Source organism: Henckelia pumila, chromosome 3, assembly GCF_033568475.1.
Source record: "Henckelia pumila isolate YLH828 chromosome 3, ASM3356847v2, whole genome shotgun sequence".
In the NCBI taxonomy this organism is placed as follows: Eukaryota; Viridiplantae; Streptophyta; class Magnoliopsida; order Lamiales; family Gesneriaceae; genus Henckelia; species Henckelia pumila.
The window spans coordinates 24,920,442-24,930,593 of NC_133122.1; the positions used below are offsets into that span (position 1 = coordinate 24,920,442).

Genomic DNA, 10,152 nt, shown 5'->3' on the forward strand with positions numbered 1-10,152 from the left:
AATAAAAATATTTAAAAAATATATATAAATAAAGTTATTGACACTCAATTAATAATTCTAAGAAATAAATAAAAAACAAAATCATAAATTACAAAATTCATAGATTTCTAAAAAAATTTTACAAATATTCTGCGAAAATCTTTGAAAGTTGTGATATTCTATAAAATTATGGAGAAATCTATAACTCTCTGTCATTTAAAAAAGTCTATAAATCTTCGCATACAAGTTACAACCGCTTTCTAAATCTTGTCCTACATCAAGAGATAAGAGGTAAATCTCTGTTAAACTTTCTTTTAAGGTATGATTTTTTTTGTTGATAAAAGTTACATGAGTATTTGTATAAATATTATTTAGGAATATTATTAACAAAAAAAAAATTTAAAATAAGGAAAATAAAATTTTCTGTTTTCCGGCTAAGATTCTCAATGCTGCAAAGGAGATTGAGAATATTGATGTAAAATCTAGAAGTATATAATCTCCTTTGCTACTCTGCAGATCCATGGCGGCGCGGAGGATAAGATTAAGATTCCCAAGCGAAAGAAGGTAAAAAGAATAAACTTATTAAGGTAGCTAGTTTCGATATTGTTTTATGTATATGTATGTGTGTACGAAATATGGGAGCATAAACTGGTCAAACCTCTTTTTTTATTAAAAACTAACATATGGCAGAATAACCTAGTCAAACTTCATTTTTAGAAACTAACAGTGTATTTAAGTGTATTCAAGTTCTAAAGTTTTTTCTTAGGGATTTTTGGAACAAAAGATGGTAGAATTTTTTATCCCAAAAACTCGAAGAAAGGTAACTTCTGCTTTATTCACTGGAATATGAACAAGTTTGGTCGAATTGTGTTTTCAAATGCCATTTTGTGGGGATAATTGTATCCCACTCATGTATCAACTCTCTAAACCCTGGATGGAATTTGAAAACATCCAAGTTATTATTTTGGGAAGATGTGATTGGGATGAGACTGGATATTAAGAATGTGAAGTTGCATAATCTCTCTTGATTCTGGACAATTTCGTGTCAACAGTTTGAAAAGTTTGCAGCTGCCTTGTAATTTGTTCAAAGAATTTTTTAGGTTTTGGTGGAAGGGACTGAACTACTGGTGGATTGTTTTGTTAAATTGATTGTGCTGGTTATGCTAACTGTTGATTTGCATTAACTATTTACTTGTTTTTATGCTATCGAAGCACTGTGGTTTGTTTTTCAAGAGAAATAGATAGGCGTCTGACGGTTAAAAACATTCAAGGAACATCCTCAAATACAGAAAACAGGGTCTTAGGCAAATGGCAGTTTGTTGTAACTCAAGGAAATAACATTTTTCCACACGTCCCTCCTGGTCTTAATTGAGATATCTACCCACGTTTTTTGAAACCTTCCCCATGCATTTTTCTTTGAAGTGTGTGACACAAGTCATTCTTTAGTGTGTGCGTGTGACACATGTATCGCATATAGATTCTATTATTTTAAAAGTTTCTGCAATTGTGTTTTATATGGCGCGGAATCTTGGGAATCATGACACATTGGAGATGGCATAGAACAAGATTCTTGCTAAAATTAAACATGTGTCACACACTATAGACTGACTTGTTTCATTTTTGATATATTTGATACATGTGTCACACACACACTAAAGACTGACTTGTGTCAGACACTTCAAGGAAAAATGCACGGGAAAGGTTTCAAAATGCGTGGGTAGAGATCGATCTCAATGAAGACGAGGAGGAACGTGTGAAAAATGTTATTTCATTGAGTTACAACTGTTATGGATTATTCCGGAGCGAACATGACGATAATAAATTGCGGAATAAAAATAATCAACAAGAACACCAAGATTTACGTGGTTCACCCAATATAGGTTACGTCCACGGAGCTGCTGCACTATTTATAACCGGAGAAATATTACAAGTGTATACAAAATACTATATCTCTCACTATCCCACTCCCCGAGTATTACCGAGAAATAATTCTCTAACTCACACAAGAAAAACACTCAATATTTTCTTTGTATTTGCTCTTAAAGGAAGAAAGAAAAGAGCTGAAGGGATGAATGAAATGGACGAAGCAACTGCCTATATATAGGCAAACCTTTAGGCGTGAAATTAAATGTCTCGCATTTAATTCACTTCCCTAACTTTCCAACCAACACCTGCATGTTGCCACCTAACAAATCTCCCACTTGAAGACTTGATTTCAATCATGGCTTCACACAGTCAATGTAGCAGCTCATGCATCCTCTCTTATACTTGCAGTCCAACTGAAGTCGAACATAACTTCAGTTTGTTAGTGGTCACAGCCTTCGTGAATATATCAACTGGATTTTTACTTTCAGGAATCTTCTCAAGCATCAAGATTCCATCTTCCAGAACAGATCTGATGAAATGGTACCGAACCTGTATATGCTTCGTCCTAGCATGATAAATAGGATTCTTTGCTAAATGAATAGCACTCTGACTGTCACAGTGTAATGTGCTATCCTCAAGGTTCTGACCCAATTCCTCAAGGAATGATCTCAATCATATCATCTCCTTGCTAGCTTCTGTCACTGCAACATACTCAGCTTCAGTAGTCGAAAGTGCAACAATCTTTTGCAATTTGGACACCCAACTTACAGCCGTACCACCCAATGTGAACACATATTCAGTAGTACTCTTCCTGCCATCTAGGTCACCACCCATGTCGGCATCTACATATCCTTGTAAGTCCTGATTAGTCCTCCTGAAGCACAGAGATGAACTGATAGTACCTTTCAAATATCTGAGAATCCACTTCACTGCTTCCCAGTGTTGTTTTCCCGGATTGCTCATAAACCTGCTCACAAATCCCACTGCATGTGCTATGTCTGGTCTGGTGCACACCATTGCATACATGAGGCTTCCGACAGCAGATGCATAAGGAACCTTATTCATATAAGCATGCTCCTGCTCCGTCGATGGTGATTGGGCTTTGGTTAGTTTGAAATGACTAGCCAAAGGAGTACTCACTGGTTTAGCTTCATCCATGTTGAATCTGCTAAGCACCTTTTTCACGTACTCTGCCTGAGTTAGCTTCAAAACTCCGTTCACCCTATCTCTCAAGATCCTCATACCAAGAATTTGTTTGCAGCTCCCAAATCCTTCATATCAAATTCTTTTGATATCTCTCTCTTGAGCTTATCAATCTCTTCCAGACACGCTCCTGCTATTAACATGTCATCCACATATAGCAGTAGAATGATATATGAACCATCAATCTTCTTCACATAACAACAGTGATCCGCCTGGCACCTCAGGAAATCGTTGTTATTCATGAATCCATCAAACTTCTTGTACCACTGTCTTGGAGCTTGTTTGAGACCGTACAAGCTCTTCTGAAGTTTGCACACCATTTTCTCTTTCCCTCGTACTTCAAATCTCTGTGGCTGCTTCATATAAATTTCTTCATCCAAGTCACCATGAAGAAACGACGTCTTTACATCCAACTGCTCCAAATGTAAGTCTTCCTTCGCCACTAGTCCAAGTACAGTTCTGATAGTGGTCAGCTTCACCACTGGAGAAAAAATCTCGGTGTAATCAACGCCTTCCCGCTGTTGAAAACCTTTCACAACAAGTCTCGCTTTGTACCGCTTGCTACCATCAACTTCTTCTTTGATCGGTACACCCACTTGTTGTGTAATGCCTTTTTGCCTTCCGGAAGTTCTGTCATCTCCCATGTCTGATTGGATGACAGTGAATCCATCTCGTCTTTCATGGCTAACTCCCACTTGGTTGAATCATCATTTTTCATCGCTTCTTCAAAGGTTTCCGGTTCACCTTTATCAGTCAGCAAAATATAGTGAAGTGCAGGGGAGTATTTCTGAGGTGGTCTGATTGTTCTTGACGATCTCCTGAGTTCAATTACCGGAGTTTGTGGGTCAGCTTCTTGTGCAGTTTCTTCTTCCTGATTACTAATCTCTGACTCATTCACAGGAATATCAATCAATGGCACTTCATTTGACTTCTGGACTTCAGGACATTTATTTTCAGTTGGAATGTTTGAGTTGTCCTTGTACAAAACTTGCTCATTGAAAATGACGTCTCTGCTCCGAATGATCTTCCGATTTTGGTCATCCCAGAACCGATAACCAAACTCATTATCTCCATAACCAATAAAAAAACACTTCTTAGATTTCGGATCAAGTTTCGTTTTGTTGGCTGAATCGATGTGAACATATGAGAGACAACCAAACACTTTCAAGAACGAAAGGTTTACTCCTTTGCCGCTCCAGACCTCCTCTGGTATTCTGCAATCAAGTGGTACCGAAGGTCCTCTGTTGATCAGATATGCTGCAGTGTTAACTGCATCAGCCCAGAATGATTTCGGCAGTCCAGCGTGCAATCTCATGCTCCTGGCTCGCTCATTCAGGGTCCTGTTCATTCTCTCAGCTACACCATTCTGTTGAGGTGTACCAGGAATGGTTTTCTCCATCTTGATCCCGTTCTGTGCACAATATTTCTTGAACTCAAAATCTTCATATTCTCCACCATTATCAGACCGTAAACACTTCACCTTCAAGTTAGTCTCATTCTCCACCATGACTTTCCACCTCTTAAAGGTCTCGTAAACATCAGATTTATTTTTCAGAAAATAAACCCAAACCTTCCTGCTTGAATTATCGATAAATGTGACATAATATCGTGAGCCTCCAAGGGATGTCACAGGAAATGGCCCCCACACGTCAGTATGAACCAGCTCCAACTTTGCTGCTTTCGGTTCTCTACCGCCTTTCGAAAAGCTCACCCTTTTCTGTTTTCCAAGAACACAACTTTCACACAGTTTGTGTTCGACAGTTTTTAACTCCGGTAGCTTCCCTTTTGACATCAGCATCTTCATTCTCTTCTCACTCATATGTCCAAGTCTACAGTGCCATAGACTTGAGTTAGCTCTAGCATCAACAGCTGCTAACATATCTCTGCAACTGGAAGTCATGTACAGGGTTCCAGTTTTCGTTCCTCGAGCAATAATCATGGCTCCTTTGCTCACTTTCCAAGAGCCATCGCCAAAGGTCACTTTATGGCCTTCGTCATCGAGCTGTCTCACTGAGATGAGATTCCGGGTCAACTTTGATACATGCCTCACTTTGTTGAGCTTCCAGATGGATCCGTTTGACATTTTCAAACTGATATCACCCATACCAGCTATTTCCAGAGGTTTTCCATCAGCCAGGAAAACTTTTCCGTAATTACCAGCAGTGTAATTACTAAATACCTCACGATCACCGGTGGTATGAAATGAAGCTCCCGAATCCATAACCCATGAATCAACCTGGCTTTCCATGGATAGTACTAAGGCATCATGTACATCCTCAGTAACAGCATTTGCATTATTCTTGGGTGCTCTGCAGTCCTTTTTCATGTGGCCAGTTTCACCACAGCTCCAGCACTTCAATTTCTTTTCAAAGGTATTTTTGTCTTTTCCATTCCTTGACTTGGATCTGCCACGCCATCGGTTAGAATTCTTTTCAGCACTTCTGCCCCTACTTCTGTTTTCGAGATTTAGGGCAGATCTCGATGATGTTGCTTCTCCCGAATCCCTCCTGCGAACTTCGTCACCAAGGATTCGATCTCTGACATCGTTGAATTGTAACTTTCCCTTTCCAGCAGAATTGCTAACCGCTGCCCGCATCGGCTCCCAAACATTTGGTAAAGACGCCAAAAGAATAAGTGCACGAATTTCATCATCAAACTTGATATCAACCGATGTTAGCTGGGAAACAATCGTGTTGAATTCATTGATGTGTACCGCCACCGAAGCACCTTCCTCCATCTTCAAGTTGAATAATTTTTTCATGAGGAACACTTTATTATTTGCAGATGGCTTCTCGTACATGTCCGACAAAATGGACATCATCTCCTCCGTGGTTTTTGCCTCAGCCACGTTGTGGGCCACGTTCTTTGTTAGGGTCAATCGTATTACCCTTAACACTTGTCGGTCAAGAAGCTCCCACTCAGTAGTTTCTTGCTATACAGATAATCTTTAATCTGTAACCGCCAGAACGTGAAATCTGTACCGTCGAACTTATTGATTCCAGGTCCCGATCCTTCATTTTCGGCCATCGCTTCTCCTGCCTTAATAAAATTTCAAAAAATCTTTTCTGATGTGAAAGATCAGACAAGGCTGCAACCACAGAGCATACTCAAAATTTTAAGAAATTTTTCACCAAGGCTCCCGGACACCGTAACAGCTCTGATACCAGTTGTTATGGATTATTCCGGAGTGAACATGACGATAATAAATTGCGGAATAAAATAATCAGCAAGAACACCAAGATTTACGTGGTTCACCCAATATAGGCTACGTCCACGGAGCTGCTGCACTATTTATAACCGGAGAAATATTACAAGGTATACAAAATACTATATCTCTCACTATCCCACTCCCCGAGTATTACCGAGAAATAATTCTCTAACTCACACAAGAAAAACACTCAATATTTTCTTTGTATTTGCTCTTAAAGGAAGAAAGAAAAGAGCTGAAGGGATGAATGAAATGGACGAAGCAACTGCCTATATATAGGCAAATCTTTACGCGTGAAATTAAATGCTTCCCTAACTTTTCAACCAACACCTGCATGTTGCCACCTAACAACAACAAACTGTCATTTATCTAAGAACCTGTTTTCTGTATTTGGGGATGTTCACTGAGGGTTTTTACATCCCTATTCAGAAATTGATCTTCATGTAGATTGAGGAGGAATTTATACAGTATAAACTTAGGATAAGCTTGGATAATATAGTGAAGGACTATTTAGAAAATCTTATAAGTAGAAATTTGGTCAAAGTAGATACAGTGAGACTTGAGGGAAGAATTAAAACATATCGAATTCATGACATGCTGATTGCTGAGTGAATTCTGCAAAAATGAATATGGAAGTACAAAAGGAAATTTCTTCCAGGAAATTAGAAGGACAAGTGTTGGTAGTTTCCAGTCGTCAATTTATGAGATTGAAAAACTCTATTGTCTTTGCATATATTCAGATGCCACAAGTTTTATCTCAGTGAAGCTTTGTGGTCCACACCTGCATTGATAGTTTACAAACTAATATTATACCGGATAGGAAAACTTATGGAAACAAATTAAATGTCAACTAGACCCACACTTGAGCACGATCTCTAAGACCAATTCAAAACTTGAATCCACTCTTTTTGGATGTTTCTATCCTTTCCTTCAATTTTGTTTGTTCCTTTTATTTTCCTATCAGAATTCGCTAACATTGTCAAACACTCCAGTTTTTTTTAAGTCTATCAGCTAGACCAATTGGAATTTGTTCAAGTTTCTAAGCCGTGTAAAATGATTGTTAATAGCCAACCAATCAACAAATCTGTCTTTTCAATATATGTAAAGAAATTTGAGGTAATGAAAACCGTTTAAGTTACTTCCCATATTATTCCTAGACCTCGAGCCTATACGACATTTCCAATTTGGGCATGTTGATCCAATCCAAAGATATGAGTATCGTGAGTTTCCTCAATTTTGGTGGGAATTCGTAAGTATTTGGAAGGCTGATTAATTGGTCGGTCATCTAAAGGTAGAAGTGGAAATGAATTATTAAAAATATTTCAACTTATAAGATTTGTCAAATTCTCCAAACACCTGGCATCAACAAGTGTGACTATTCAACTCCGGATGTCCAATTTTTTAGGCCACAAGCCTTGTTCATAAATCTTTTGTGCAGCTTTCGGATGAGATGGTAAAATTTTTCTTCACTTTTTCCGAACTTGAGTAGAGTCTATAATGCATTTATCTTTTGATATCTCAATTCCATCATTTTCCATATATTTAATTTGACATCTTTAGTATATGATCTTGTATCAAGTATAAGACTTTGAAGGTTCCAAATCTTCGAAATGATCTTGAGAAGAGGACTTCAAAATCACCCGATAGATGGCATACCTCAAATGAACGAGATGTTCAAGATTAGTTGAAAATTTAGTGAATTTGAGATATTTTATTTCTAAAACCCTGAGTAATTTGAATGTTTTCGGGATGGATGATATATTTTCATGAATCAATGTGATCTTGCATCTACGAGACACTAAATTATTCAGCATTTAGAAGGAAAATATCGCAAACTCACTAAATTTCCGAGTAATCTTGCATATATCGTTCATTTGAGATATCTTGTCTCATCTAGTGATTTTGTGGTCATTCCCAAAATCTTTTCGAAAGATTGGAACCTATTCCGAAATTCTTATAGTTGGTACACACAATCAAGTACTGTTCACATCAAACCCAATATATGGAAGATGATATAATTGAGATATCTTAAGGTAAATGTATCATTCACTCGGACAAAATCTTTTTCATTGGCTACGATCTCACCCGTTACACAGAAGATTCTTTGGCGGGGCTTGTGGCCTAAAGAAATTGGGTATCTGTGGTTGAATAACCATATTTGTTGATGCCGGGTTCAGAGAAGTTGGAGAATTTTGATAAAGTTAAAGTTATTTAATGAAAATTTCCTCTTCTATCTTGAGATGACTTGTGGTTGCGCAGTATTCCAAAGTTCCCACCAAAGTTTGGGAATCTCATATTATCACCACTTGCTACATGTACATGTCGGGACTGCTGGATAAGCTGGAATCTTAAATTAAAACAGACCTTTGTGGAAATGAGTTGGGAGGCAGCTGATGATTGTTTTCATTATTTCGAAATTCTTCCCATAAAAAGACAGATTTGGTTGGTTAACGGCCCATCATTTTAGCGACTTAGATGCCTTAAACTTAGGAATTGCATAAAGCTTGTAGCAATTCTGATTGGTCTAGCCAATAGCTTTCAACCATTAGACTTAGATCGTGCTAGAGAATCGGTTTATATTTTACCGAGAAAATAGAAGGGGCCAAAATATTGAAAGTGCAGAAATATCCAAACGAGGGAATTCAAGCTTTGCATTGGTCCTAGATATCATGCTCTAAGTGCGAATAAAGTTGACATTTAATTTGTTTTCATAAGCTTTCTTATCCGGTATTTTTCGTAAATTACTAAATTATCGATGCAGGTGTGGACCACAAAAATGATGCCGCCAAGGTGTAGCCAAACGTACCCGTAAGTGTGTCTGAACTTTTCATTTATTGACGCATTGATGATATACGTCTTTGTCCATATGTTGAATTGCTGTACACTTATGAAGATGTGTTGCAGCACATATATGTGATTTTACATTGCTACTTTTCTCAAAGTGCATGATAATAATTGTCATACATGAAGAAAACATGTTTGCGTTGTAATTATGTTTTTTGTGGGTTCAAAACCTATGATCTTTAGCCGCATGAATTTGTCTTGGTGTTTTTACTACCAAGATTTTACAACTAAAAGGTTTATATTGCATTTTCTTAGTAACATCATCCATAAAGCAAATTGTCGTCTTAAGCCCATATGATGGCTAGAAATACTCTCTTCATCTGTGTGCCTGCCACTCGACGTATCTTGGGTGCAGAAGTAATCAATCATTCGACAGAGAAACCGCAGGAACTTTCATCAACGCCAAATTTTCATCAACGCCAAATTTTGTTTGGTTTTCTATACCAATTCTTGGATTTTAATGATTGTGCTAACTTTCATATGTTTTTCCCAGGCGAAATCACATTCGATCACTAGAAGTATGGTGCTGAAAAATCATCCAAAAGGATAGGTGTAAAATACTAAAATCCGATTTTGCTTTTGTGGATTAATGGGATTGTAAAAATGGATATACTGTGTCTCGTGGAGGAAAAAGGAACTTGTAAAGGCCGAATATGAATCTGTTTTTTGTTTTTTTTTTCTTTTGTCTCTTTTTCTTTTTTGGTAAAAATAATGTGATTATGAACATTAGCCTCCAACCATCAGGGGCATTCTTATCAGCTAATATGTTGTGTATTCGAATTTGATCATCTTAATTAGATGTTAATAATGCGATCTGGATTCTGATTAGTGTAACTTTTAAAGTTGCAAATGCCTTGGATTCATGTGTTATCCATCATATATCGAATGCGTATGTTGCATAATCATCGTATTTATTCCATCATGATTTTTTGTTCGGTTTGTTATGCTATCGTCTTCGTTTCTTCTGAATGCAGCAACTTAGACAGATGGTCAAAAAGCATAATAATACACACGTATTATGTAATCAGACAAGTTTGTGTAGATTGATATTA

The 10,152-nt window shown here is 37.5% G+C and overlaps 1 long non-coding RNA gene across 3 annotated transcripts; it reads left to right on the forward strand.

Annotated features, from left to right (window-relative positions):
• Positions 1–492: 492 nt before the first annotated feature.
• Positions 493–9,865, forward strand: LOC140893438 (uncharacterized). 3 transcript variants are annotated; one of them, XR_012153142.1, is made up of 3 exons: positions 493–543; positions 9,018–9,064; positions 9,356–9,865. It is a non-coding gene; the product is annotated as an uncharacterized lncRNA (long non-coding RNA). The 3 variants fall into 3 exon arrangements; XR_012153140.1 differs by lacking the exon at positions 493–543 and adding an exon at positions 720–799 and having other exon boundaries at positions 9,594–9,865; XR_012153141.1 differs by lacking the exon at positions 493–543 and adding an exon at positions 734–799.
• The last annotated feature ends 287 nt before the right edge of the window (positions 9,866–10,152 follow it).